Below are 13,424 nucleotides of genomic sequence, written 5' to 3' on the forward strand. Positions count from 1 at the left end.
AAAGGAAAAGAAAGGAAAAGAAAGGAAAAGAAAGGAAAGGAAAGGAAAGGAAAGGAAAGGAAAGGAAAGGAAAGGAAAGGAAAGGAAAGGAAAGGAAAGGAAAGGAAAGGAAAGGAAAGGAAAGGAAAGGAAAGGAAAGGAAAGGAAAGGAAAGGAAAGGAAAGGAAAGGAAAGGAAAGGAAAGGAAAGGAAAGGAAAGGAAAGGAAAGGAAAGGAAAGGAAAGGAAAGGAAAGGAAAGGAAAGGAAAGGGAAGAGAGAAAGAGAGAGAAGAGAAGAGAAGAGAAGAGAAGAGAAGAGAAGAGAAGAGAAGAGAAGAGAAGAGAAGAGAAGAGAAGAGAAGAGAAGAGAAGAGAAGAGAAGAGAAGAGAAGAGAAGAGAAGAGAAGAGAAGAGAAGAGAAGAGAAGAGAAAGAAAAGAAAAGAAAAGAAAGAAAAGAAAAGAAAAGAAAAGAAAAGAAAAGAAAAGAAAAGAAAAGAAAAGAAAAGAAAAGAAAAGAAAAGAAAAGAAAAGAAAAGAAAAGAAAAGAAAAGAAAAGAAAAGAAAAGAAAAGAAAAGAAAAGAAAAGAAAAGAAAAGAAAAGAAAAGAAAAGAAAAGAAAAGAAAAAAGAAAAGAGAAAAAAATGGGTTTCTAGGAAGTACAGCCTCCCTTTATGTACATTTCAGGGAACTCAACCTCAGCATTGGCACAGAATTAGAGCACTCTAAGTCTGCCTAGCTTTTCCTGCATGGCCTTCCCAATTCCTGGCTGTCACATATTTCAGGAGACCCTGTGTAATGCACATCCAGTGCCCTGCTGAATCACAGGGTATGCTCTCTAGAGCTGGTCTCCAACATAGAAGTGATGCATTTCAAAGGTGGAGATATCCCCCGGCTTTCCAGCACCCCAGTCAGCTTGCTGCTGGTCTCCACAGGGGTGCACAGGCATTTAGGATCATCATCTCCTTGCTGGAACTTCCTCGATGGACTTGATGTCCCTGACGTGGGACAGTTTGCCATTCAGCCTGAAGTCCTTCTGAAAACTAAAGCAGCGTCTGGAAAGGAAGAAAGAGCTTAATAAAACAGTCTTGGAACAAATTTATAAAAACGAAAAGGAAACTGTATCTCTCTGCTAACTGCATCCTGGCTTGGCTCCAGTTGCTGCTCTCTTTGTTTTATCCAGCTGAAAGTGCTGTCAGGACCTGTTGCAGCTCCAAGAGCCTCAGCCAGAGCCCTAAGAGTCTGGAAAGCCTGAGCAGTTATGTTGAACTCAAACACCTTAATGGCTTGCCAGCTCCTTCGGCAAGGCACAAAATAGGATGCTGCCCTGGGGAAGCTCCCGTTCCTACAGACCCATTCTCTCTTTGCGGGTTGTTCATGTGCAGTCACCCCTTAAAGGGTTACTTGCGGCTAATAAACTGAGTCTTTAATTGAGAAAGCCATTTTTAATATGCAATCTGTGGGATTGTTATCTCCTACACCCTGCCTTCAGGAATGCTGGTATCTCCCAGTCACAGCCATCACCACTTCTGTGGCCAGTGCACACCACATTTTCCTGAACCTGAACACAGAATAAGGACCTGGTGCTGGGCTTTAACACTTTCATTGCTGAGACCATGGAGTTGTGGCATGCCAGCACCAAAGGCATGGAAATCTTCAGCATATGCGTAGGTTAGGCATTCATGCATTTCCCATACCAAATGTTGAGTTGGGTAATTCCACATCTCTTTTGAGGCTCGTCTTCTCTCTGTCACACCAGGATGTCACGTCACCATGCAACACGTCAGAAAGCCACATCTGGACTGCAGCCTCCCAGGGCCTGCTCCAAGTGCACTGAGAAGAAAGACTCAAATGTACTTCGTATTGAAGGTTTGTAATCTCACGCGTGGCAGTTGTTACAACACATAATGAAGCACAGGCATTGCCTCCCTTGCCTGACATCAGCAGTTTTATGTTTGCTTTTGGTGAGAACAGCAAGGTCTTTCTCAAGGAGATGTTCTGTCAGGTCTGTTACAGGATTTGATAAGAAGTAAATGGTACTTGCATCCTCACCTACCTGCCAGCTGAAACTCAGCTTGATACTTTCAGACTTCCACTTTTAAAAGCACATTGCTTGACCATTTCAACAATTTAGATAAGATGGAAAAATGCAGCAAGGACACACACCCGCCTTCTGGTAATGAATTTGCTTCAAGATACTTGATGATATATGGAGAGCAGCAGCTAAATCTAGCAATGACTTATGCTGAAAGCCACCGTGAGTGATGAAGAGCTGCACTCACAACCGTATATCACATTTAAAAGTAGGACTGAGAGGTGCTGGGGAGCCAGTGAGTAAAATGTTAGCATTTTGCTTTAAGAACCATGATTTGAGTGGAAGATGTTGCCTTAATAAAATATGCTTTGTACCTACCCTTAGTAAATCACAGAGCAATCGACAGTCTATACAGGAGAGGAAGGCTAGAGCTCAGCTTGCTAGCAGACTGAATTACTTCTCACTACAGATTTGAGGTTATTGGCAGACAGCCCATGTTGCCATTTAGTCCTCATAGCAAGCATGTTTTAAAAAATATTTTCCATATAGACAGACACACTGTAGCCACTGAGACTCCAGAGAGCTGCCACAGAAGCCCTACTGCCCTTTAGAGGCCCCGGTTTGATTTCCAGGTAATGCAAATCAAAACAGAAATTGCAGTTTTATCTTTGCCAAAAACTGCTAGGTGTCCACACCGCAAATCACAAAAAGAAGAGAGAAATGTTCACAAAGAATGAGAAGAAGCACTTGGCTGTTTCTCCTCCCAAGAGCTACAAGCTTGTCCTCCTCTTGGAAGAACAGGAGCATTTCTGACAAAGAGCTGCACTCTGACCCCTCTAGGGCCCAACATTTTTGCCATGGGCAACAGTGCACAATCACAGTATCTGCATCCCAGTCTGAGCACAGGGACAAGGCAAAAGTGTGAAATTGCATAACCGTGCCATGCAATAGCCCGCTAAATCTTTCTAATAACCAGTGACCTGTCACATTCCCAGACTGGCATCTTTGTTCTTTACTGCTGCTCTTGCAAGTACTGATCTGTAACTATGAAATCATATGTTCAGAAAAAGCTGACAATCTGGAAAGGTGAGCGCACTCAGAACAGACCCCTTTACCCGTGGTAGGGTTTGAAGTGAAAAATGAGTAAACTTGAATGCATTATGTATGTAAGAACCACGTAAACTCTAGGGAGAACAAATAACAGTGAGTGAACCCCATCTACCCTCAGATCCATTCCTGCTTGTGGTTTGCTGATTGTTGTGTTGTGGTTTTTTTTGGCTTTTGGTTTTATTTTTAAGGACTGAGTAGAGACATCCTAAATCATCAATCCTTGCTGGGCCAAAAAGGCACAAGGATGGGACAAGTGTTTGCAGGGCTGACCCTTCCATGACAATTGGTCAGCATATGTCTAGAAATAAAGCAGGCAGTCTGGCATGAAGCTGGGCAATCCCATTGCCTCTCACACTCCTGGGATTTGCTGTGAATAGAAATTACTGGGTCTTTTTCAGAATAATGTCTTCAACTGTAATGGGGGAACATTTGGTAGCTGTAGTGTTTGCTGGTACTCTATTACTATGTTTCTTCTTGTTGTCCTTCTCCCTTTGGGGTTTTAAACAAGAATATATTCATATTTAAATCTCTGTTAGGTTGCTACTAAAGTAAACAACAGGATGCTTCTAAAAAACTCATGTGAATTTATTTATTAAGATACCTTCTTCACCTTTCTCCTCAAAGAGTAGAAGCTGTCCATGGCCTACATAGATATGCTCACCTATAAGGTATTTTTAGCAATGTATTATGTCTGCATGTTAGTCCCCCTTTACAGACACCCTTAGGCTATGTTTTTTTTATTTTTTTGTGTGATCAAGCTAGAATTGCACCAACTTCTGGGTGACTAATAGATGCAAATTATACTGACATAGCTGGTGATTTTCCTGCTTTTAATTAGCCTGGTGATTTTCCTGCTTTTAATTAGCATCCATTTCAATGCAAAAGTCATTAAAAAAAAAAGAAAAAAAAAGAAAAAAGGAAGAACTAAGTAAAAAAAAATGCTATTTATTGTGGTTTTGGCTAGGCTGAGTCCACTAATGCTTTTAAATTGCCTTTTAAATTATTTTCTTTTAAACACCTCAGCCAAAATTTAAAGTCCCTTGTTTTAACATTACTGTGTCATTTTATTTTTGGGTCTTTTTCAAAACTGTTACTGGACAAGAATTTGCACAACTGCAAGAAATATGCTGGTGTCCGTGCTCAGGATGGGGCAGAGAGGGAGGAAAGGAGAGAGACAGGGATAGAAGGAGGAAGGGAGGTGGGGAGACAAGGTGCTTTAGTACAGAAGGCCAACATTTCAGCATTCAGCTCTACAGTTAGTCAGAACTTCCTTCTCTAATTGTGTTTTTTCATGTGTTATTAAAAGAAGATCCAGAAAAAGGTACCTGTTTTATCTTGGAAAACTCTCTCTCTTCTTTCCTTACTCAAAGGCTTTTCCTTCTTTTCCTTTGAAGTTCACACACTGCGTGCCAACACATGAGTGTCTTCTAATCTAATGTTAACAGGAGAAAAAAAAAAAAGGGAAAAAAAAAAAGATCCTAAATCTCAATGATGCAACCATGATTCCTCTGGAAAAACAGGCATCCTCATAACTGTAACTTTCATCAGGCTCCTATTGTCCCCACTTACTCTGCTAGTTCTTTAACCACAGTAATAGACTTGTGACTAACATAAAATTTTAAGAGGTCTGGAGCAGGGATCACAGCATTTTGCTGGAGCTAGGACATGATTACAACATTCAAAGATGTGATACGTTAATAAAAATAAATTAATCTGCTATAATGCAAGGAATATCTTGAAATGTCTTTATTAACTCCACCAGGATTATATAAACTGCTCAGGTGCTTAGGAAAGTCTTGCATTGTGCTATAATTTATGCTACTGCGCTAAGGAGAGTAGACCTGGTACCAGCCTGCTTATCTATCCATGAATAGGTGAAGGATTAAACATTATCAGTGTATTAATAGACTTGCCTGGAGAGAACAAGAGCAAATGTACCATCAATAAAGACAACCTTGTTAAAATAAAAAACGTTGGATTTCTAAAGCCTGTTGCAAAGGATGTCGAGTAGTCTCAGCTCTCAGCATTGTATGCCCCTTTCCATGGGAGGGGAGCAGAAAAGGCCTGTGCCTAGGAAGGGCAAAAGAGAGGACGAGACAGTGGGTAGTGTCAGTCTACTTGCTTCTTGGACATTTCTGAGATTTGGTGGCAAGAAATCAAACAGGGCTGCTCAGTGAAGGCCCTTCAAGGGGATTTGCACCAGAACTGCATGGCTATCAACATCTCTATGGCTTAAGAAATTATTTTTATTGTACTGTTTAAACTCTTCCCTGTTTTGTCGCCCAAGAATGAAGGCAGCCCCTTGCAAGACACTGCCTGTCCTCCTGTGACCACATGCTGTTAACACTTGCAACAACCCATGTTTGGATTCAAGATCCTAGCGGACAGCTATAATCAAAGCTTCTTTAGGCTGCTGCTTTGTTTAGGCCTTTTAGATGCGACAGCAACCTGTGCTTTTATAACTGTATTATAAATTAATTGCTGCAACCAGAGAAACTTGAAGGACAGGGGGATGAGTTAATATTAAGGCTTGCTGATCAAACACAGAGCATTATATCTGTGTACACAAATTCTCATGTCTCGCTCGCCAGGTACAAATAGGTATTTGGAAACAAAGCTTTATTCCACACAGAAAAAGACTTGTTTTATCTGAATAGTGTCGCTTAATGCTGACACCAGAAAGTCAGAAACCTGCACATCAGCAGGTTCCTTTTATAATCCCTTGAGGTTCTACCTCAGCTGTACTGTGCCCAGCTTGAATGCCTATTTGCCTCATCACAAATGATTGCTGATTTATTGTCAAGGGTAAAATTACCTACTCTAAATCCCCAGTAATTACCTCACTTACAAAAAATTATGACCAAAAATCCCTCAATCCTAAACTGAAGCTAAGGCAAATTATATCAAGAAAAGCTATATTAGCATAACACTAAGAATTTGACCTGAGATTGCAAGAGTAAAGAATTTCAAGGGTAAATCTGGAATTCCCATCTAACAGCATCTCCTTTCTGTATCCTATAAGCACAGAGACTTTGCACAACAAAAATATACTACCAATTGTTTGGAGACCCATGAGCTACATCAATACAAGGAAACTGAGCAGGGCTATGGCCTGTGCCCAAGCACCACTTATGAATGTCTTCAGTATTTAGATGTTAGCACACTCCCAGGTATGGTTTAGGTTCATGCCTGTTAGCACTGTGCCACGCAACATCCCGAGACAGCACAGAGCTGTAGCTGCTTCCATTCAGCTGCATGGACAAGGCCACTTGCTCCGTGGGGGAAGAAAATGCAGCAGCACAGGAGCAGGTGGTGCTAGTTCACATCTCTCAGTGCAAAATAACTTGCTCCTGTCTGCTTTGCTTCCTAAAATAAGCATAGCTTGTTAGTATTTTTATAGGGATAAACCCCAAGACAATACTTCATTTTTTGCATCAAGATTTCTTTGCATTTTCCTCCCTTCTGTCCTCTTTGCTTTGGATTGAGTCACATCCTCAGTGCACTCTTCCACTCTCCTTGGCACATCAAGAAACTTAGCCAAGTCTAACTGTGCTCAGATCAAGCACAGTTCCTCAAGGGAACAACACAACCCAAATAAAATTAAATGTAGGGATTAAGATGAACAGGGGAGGATGTGATTAACACAAGCAATTAACACAAATTCTCCTGTGTGGAATAAAACGTGTGGAATAATACTGCATCCACGGTAAATTCTGATTAAGTTAGTCATTTTATCATGGATGAAAGTACAGATAACCTATGGCAGTCCCCTTTTGTAAAAAGGGGGTGGGGAGCAAGAAACATGTAATTTCCTATTAAAAAAAATTATCAGTCCCATCATGGGAATTCAGCTAGCGTTGTGCGTGGAGCACCCAGAGCTGTGGCACAGACCTTAATGCAGATCTCTGCCTCCAGGATCTGCATCCATTTAGAGATGACTAAAATAATCATTTTGCCAAGGCATTCACAGAACTTCTGCAGAAGTAGGGGAATGATGAAGCACAGGAATTTAGGAAAAAGAAGAGCCAGCTCTGGATGTCTTTGTGGATGCTCTCAGTCCCTTTTCACTTTCCGATTCTCCATTGCTTTGTGCAACTTCCCCATCCATCCCTCTAGACTATTCCTCCAAATTCCTGGTTTTGCTGTTCTCCCTGCTCTCAGTGTCAGTTTTCTTCTTTTTTCCTAGTTCTGACTGTCCTCATCCCCTCATCCAGCTGCCTGTTCCCTGTGAAGTTCATGGTCTCACATCAGCATGGAACCCCAGTGCTAACCTGGAAACGTGTGTCTGTGTGCATCAACTGCATGTCGCCCTACAGCCTGAATAGGATTAAATGTTTCCACAATTGATAAAATGCATTTTCTCTCTTTAGTAAAAGTTGAGGAGACATAATTTTATTTCTTTCCTCATTTACTCTTACAAAAAGGTATGATGGTGTTGCTCCAGGGCTTTTAAAATGACACTTATCTCCTTGAAAAAAATAGCCCTGTAATTGCAAGTTCCTGAAGAGCCTCCCCACACCCACCAGCTCACAGACTCAAAATGAGCAAGGTCCTTCCTGCCTGAGAAGGGGTTGCTTCAGAGGTTTCCACAGTGGGACGGAGGTGACAGCAGGCTCCAAGAGAGCAAGATTCATTTTTCAGCCCAGGTTGAAGGGGGCCCTGCACAAGGACCACTTCCAAGGTATGACAGCTCCAGCCCAGTCAGCTGCTTTCCGTCTCACAATATTTCAGCTATACAAAACACACTGATAACACTTACAATTGATGCCATTCCCAGAGTTTTTTACAGAGTTAGCCATATATATCCCTGTGAACTGTGATCTTATTAAAACCTGACTGAATTAGGAAATACCTTGAGCACACGTGCTCTTAGAGCAAGTCTGTTCAGAAGGTTTGAAGGGCGGAGAAAGACAGGCAAATACTCTTTTATGAAAGCATATAAAGGTATCAAAGGAGGATAGGGTTGTTTTTCTGCTCCTTTTGTTTGAACAAAATCTGTTTGGCATCTATATTGTATGTGTTTGTTTGTTTGACGATAGTCTGCCATATGGCTTTTCTCTTTTTTCCTGACTGCAGCTCTATGTTCTCTGAGAAGCATAAATCAGAATGACAGGTGAAGTAACAAGACTTTTGTCAAAAATATATGCACCGCTAGGGTTTTAAGAGCATGTTCATGTAGCGTGTATACTTTGTGTTTTGGAGAGAGTTTGGAGAGAGATTAATTCACTTCCACCCCTTCCACTGCATTGCTGTCCTCCACTCTAGCATAGCAAGCCCTGTTTCTGCACCCAAGTGCATTTTCTTTCTTTTTTTGCTTCCTTTCCTTCCAAAATGTTACTCTTTTAGATACAAAAAAAAAAAAAGTACATCGAAGTGTACATCAAAATCATACTCCTTCCTTTGTGAGGGGGGGTGGTTGGTTGGCCTGATCTCTGCCATTTCTGCCATTTCCTTCAAAATAAGCCAACTTTGCTTTCTCAGCCATTCCTCCTTAAGACAATAGCTTAAAATATTTACCTTAATGAAACCTGAACACCTGCCTTGTTTCAAAAACCTCTCAGTGCTTTAGCTGAAGCAGATGTCGTTCAGTCAGACCTGTGGGAATTGTACTGTTTCTAGTAATTTTTGTCATCTAGATTCTCCCTTTAAAAAAAAAAATCCCCTTAATCAGTATATCACTGGGTCTCAAAAAGCGTTACAAGAGGCTGCTGAAAACAGAGCACAACATCTGTAGGCTGCAGAGTCTGCTCTGCCCAGCCTCCTCCCTGGGCTGGAGGCAGCTGTGAATCTTGCTGACTCAGACCCACCATGCTTTCCGAGGAGTAAAATATGACTAAAAAGTGCTAAAGTAAGTGTTCATCTATAATTAAAATTTGCCAGCTATGTCTAAATGAGTTCAAAACACCTTTTCCATAAAGCACTTTTCCTATAAAATTAGGTATTTTTTTCATATCAAAGAATGCTTTTTTTTTTTATAAACGAGGACAAAATTATCTGTCACTGCACTTCTTACAAAAGACGATTAAATTGCTTCAGTTTCTAACCTGATTCTTTTGACTTCTGAGAAGCTCTTCCCAGTCCTCTGCCCTTTGCGGGGTTTCCCTGCTGTGTACAGACCCTGGGGACAGATCCTGTAAGCACGGCACAGCTGCATTCAGAGGGTGACCACAGGATGTTGTCCCTGTGACCACCTGAGAGAAAGCAGCAGATCAAACCAGTAGTTGTCTTGTATCCATCTTCTGGAACATTTATGTTGAAAAGAAAGTCTATGTTCAGAAAACACCAAAGCACGGCATCCCTGCTCCTTTAGAGCTCACTCAGCCAATTCCCTCAGTTTCCAGCACTGCAGTAAAAGCTCTTCCCTACAGCCACCACACTCACAGAGCTGCTGGGCAAAGATGAGGGCCCAGCACAGCAGGTTTGCTTCATTTGCACCAATGCAGCCACCACCAAAGACTAGACTTCAAGCTGAGAGATATTTCTGGAGAGGTTTCAGAGAGGCTGCTGTGCAAGGTGATTTCCAGGTCTCTCTGGTGTGACTGTACAAGCCAGCTAGCTTTCCAGGCATGTTTTGTAAAATAATTCGAATTTCTACTGACCTCCAGCATTACAAACAATTTCCTCTAGTTCGTCATATTTACCATGTGCTAACCAGCATCAGAAGCATGCAAATGATTACAGAGGGAATTGCTGTCCTGTTGGTGTCACTTCAGCACAGTTGGAACAAAATCCCAATGTAAACATTTTCCCAGGTGTCCAAGAAGCTACGTTAAGAATATGGCTTACATAATATATATAAATTATATATAATATAAATAAAAATTATAATTCAGTTTTCTTTCAAGTGTGACAGATTTTTTATAATTTTTCTTACTGCTCATTACTGACCCAAAACTCAGGCCAGACTAAAATATCAAGAGACAGGCCCATATGGCAAACATTTGCAGTCATGCTAAGCATTAAATGGATGGATGAGCAGATGAAAAAAAGGATAGCTGAAGATCCTAATGCTGAAAAAGGCATTAGGCATGTCCTCTGGGTTGAGAGGAGGGAGGAACACTACAAAAAGGGTGACTTAAGAGTGGGAGTCAAGGGCTGAGCTGGGACCTTCTCATCTACCTTCTGTTTTTTTTCATGAAAAAGAGGGATCTGGGGGAGTGGCTGTGTGAAAAAGCAGGGCAGCTGAACAGAGAGGCAACAGATGCCAGATCTGCCTCAAAGGGCAGGGTTGGAGAAGCAAGTCTCCCTCCCCAGACACTCAGCCAGTAGGTCCTGAGAACACAGAAGATCCCACCTTGCCCAGCCGCAGCCGAGCTGCCAGCACAGGGTCACGCAGACAGCAGGATCCACAGAACATGCTCAGATTTGTTCACCTCTCAACAGCGAGGGCCCTAAGGGACTTAAAATGATTAAGCTAAGGTTCTGGGTTTTTTTCATGCCTTTGCATCATGATCCGTTTCTCCATGCTTCATGGCAATGATGAAGTCCAGTAAGACAGCCTAGTTCATGTGAACTCTTACAAAACCATGATCATATTTGCTTGTTGGGATGGCTTGTAAAGATAATGGAATAATAAATCCTCCTCTCCCTTCACTGAGGACCTTTTTTTTTTTTTTTCTGAAGTTAAATAATTTGGTGGGTTGTGGCACTGCACAATTTACCCTTTCAGGATGTGAGTTGCAATCAAAGTAGTTCAGTCCCCGAGCCCCAGTTACAGCAGGCACCATTGCAGTGCTTGGCGCCCAGCCCGTGATTTGTCGGTGCATCTGAATCTCCCACATGTGTTCAGTGCTTCCCTGCATAAAACTTTTTATATTTCTACACTCCTTCCAGGAGTCATGTATTATTTACATCAACTGTATTGCAAACATACCAGAAGTGCACTACAGTTTTCTCTGGAGTTCAGTTGGCTTTTCATGTTTCCTATGCCTGAAAATACATTACACATTCCTGCTTCATCCTGTATCTGCACTTTACCAACTACACAGCCTCTTTTATGCAGAGCAGTACTCCCCCCCTACAAGTAGGTGAAAGTTTGTTTACTCACAAAGCACAGGACGGCTTCTAAGAGAGCAAATCTGAAAAAGCTGCTGTAATGGCAGCGAGAAACAAGAGAAGGGACTGGGTAGTAGTATTTCCTCCTCTGAAGAGGAGTGGGTCTGCCTAGAAGTGAAGTAGAACTGAAAAAAAGGAGAAGATCACTAGGTGGGATCACAAGGAAGGGAAGCAGCTGAAAGCGTCTGTGTGGTTATGGTAGCTGGTAGGAGCAGTGGGGAAGGTCAGCATGGAGGAAGAGGAGGAAGGCAGCCCCTTAGTGTCCCTGCCTGCATGGCCAGGCTGCAGGCTAACCCTCCTGCAACTGCCCCAGGCTCTGGGAAATCACTTTGTGGCTTTTGAAGTCTTTGTTCTCAGACGGGTCTTTTGTTTCTTCAGATACTGATCCGCTTTCAAGCCGTTCTGGGCAAACACAAGAGGGAAAATATCATCTGGGGGAGGAGTGGGATATTGCAGAAAGTAACATTTCTAGAGCGCACATTAGAACCAGATGTTCCACTCAAAAGTATTTGTGGTCAGGGACTATGCTGAGAAACTAACTGCTATAAAGGGAAAAAAAAATAAAAAAGAAAAAAAAAGGAATTACAGCACACTGAATACAAGAAAAAGTTACAACAAGGGTAAAAAAAAAAATGAATAAGGATATATTAGGTGTTTTGCACTGACAGCTGTAATTGCAGGTTAGTGTCCAGGAAAGGAAAGGGCTTTATCCAGCTCCTGTCTCTTCCACAAATGTGCCGCTGGACTTCGACCAAACCACGGAGGCTTCGGCCCAGTGTTGAGTAAGGACTTCAGGGCTTTGCCACACTGAGGGGTTTTATTTTCCTCTCACTGTGCCTTAGTCATAGGGATGGATGCAGCCCAGTCATGGCCAGCTCTGGAGCAGCTGGCAGGGAGGGGTGGGCATGGCAAGGCAATTTATGGCCATTTCTGTACACACAGAGCAGGAGGAAGACAAGGAGGAAGGTGGGTCTCAGTCCCTCTAGGCCCTTCCCAGCCCAGAAGAGCTGGAGGTTTCATCCTGAACATCATTTTGAACATAAACTGATGGCCCCATCTTCTGTGAATTTGCCCCATCAGCTTTTGTGCCCATGTATTATTTTGGTCTCTGTAATATCCTGTGGCCATGAGTTGTACAACTTCGTCATGTGCTGGGTGATGAAGTGCTGCTTTTTTCAACGCCCAGCTGATTATTTCATCAGCCCTTATTCTTACATTGTCAGGAATGATAATTAATCTCTTTTCCTCAACTACCTATTACCATTCATGATGTTATCAAGCTTCATCTCTTCGGCAGGCTGAAAATACCCAGCGTATTTCACCTTTGCTCACACAAAAGCCACTTGATTCAGGAAGCCTGCTTACTCCTTTATCTGGGCCACTTGCAGCTCTCCATCCTGAGTTGAGTAGATGAGGTCACTGAATAATATTCAGGATGCAGATGTACCATGAATTTATATGGAAGCATCCTTTTTTTTTTCTTTTTTTTTTTGCTTGTTTGTTTGTTTGCTCTCTATTCTTCTCCTAATAATTCCTAATAATCCTTTTGACCGCCACTGAGCAATGAACTGATTTTCACAGGGACTTATTGGTAGTGACTCCAAAATCTCTTCCCTGAATGCTAAAAGCTAATTTAGAAACTGTCATTCCATATGTGCAGCTAGGGTGCTTCTTCCCTATATGCATCACATTGCATTTATTGACATTGAATTTCTTCTGTCATTCAATTGCCCAATCACTAAGCATTGTGAGACCCTTCTGCAAAGGTGAAAATGAGAAAATTGATAGTGAAACCTGGCCAATTTCATGTTAAATGTGCTTATAATTTCATGGGAAGCATAGTCAATATGTGAAGAATACAACTCAGCGAAAAACATACCTCTGACTGCCAGAAAGTCACGGGAAGTTCATCTCATAGAGGATCTAATTTCTAGAGAAAATAAATTCTTTTCTTTGTATGGCTGATGGAGGTATAGCTTTCCAATCCAAACTTCACGTCTGAAATATCTATGATGCAGGAAGACTGGATTTTACCATCAGGCAGTCAGCATCTCTTTGGTGTCTCAGGGGGACAAACTAAGCCTACACAGTTCAGAAAGTATTGACATCCTCTCATCAGGATGCTATATCCTGACAAGATTACACCAGGTCTGGTAAGACTGTGAATTTGTGCTTTTCAGTGTGCTGACGCCCTGGTGTAGGGTGTGCCATGAGCTTCGTTGCTGGCACCCTCTCTTGTGCAGGTGG

General features: G+C 42.0%; 1 long non-coding RNA gene across 1 annotated transcript in view; it reads right to left on the bottom strand.

The window, feature by feature from the left end:
• Window positions 1-13,018, bottom strand: part of LOC310892889 — a 50,304-nt gene extending 37,286 nt beyond the window's left edge. Inside the window, exons 1-2 of the long non-coding RNA XR_014578567.1 lie at window positions 11,472-13,018; window positions 4,448-4,554 (exon numbers count right to left, since the gene is read on the bottom strand). This is a non-coding gene — a long non-coding RNA (uncharacterized lncRNA). The remainder of the gene's footprint in view (window positions 1-4,447; window positions 4,555-11,471) is intronic.
• Between the last annotated feature and the right edge of the window lie 406 nt (window positions 13,019-13,424).

The sequence above is a fragment of the Anser anser genome, assembly GCF_964211835.1.
Source record: "Anser anser genome assembly, chromosome: 1".
Taxonomy (NCBI): domain Eukaryota; kingdom Metazoa; phylum Chordata; class Aves; order Anseriformes; family Anatidae; genus Anser; species Anser anser.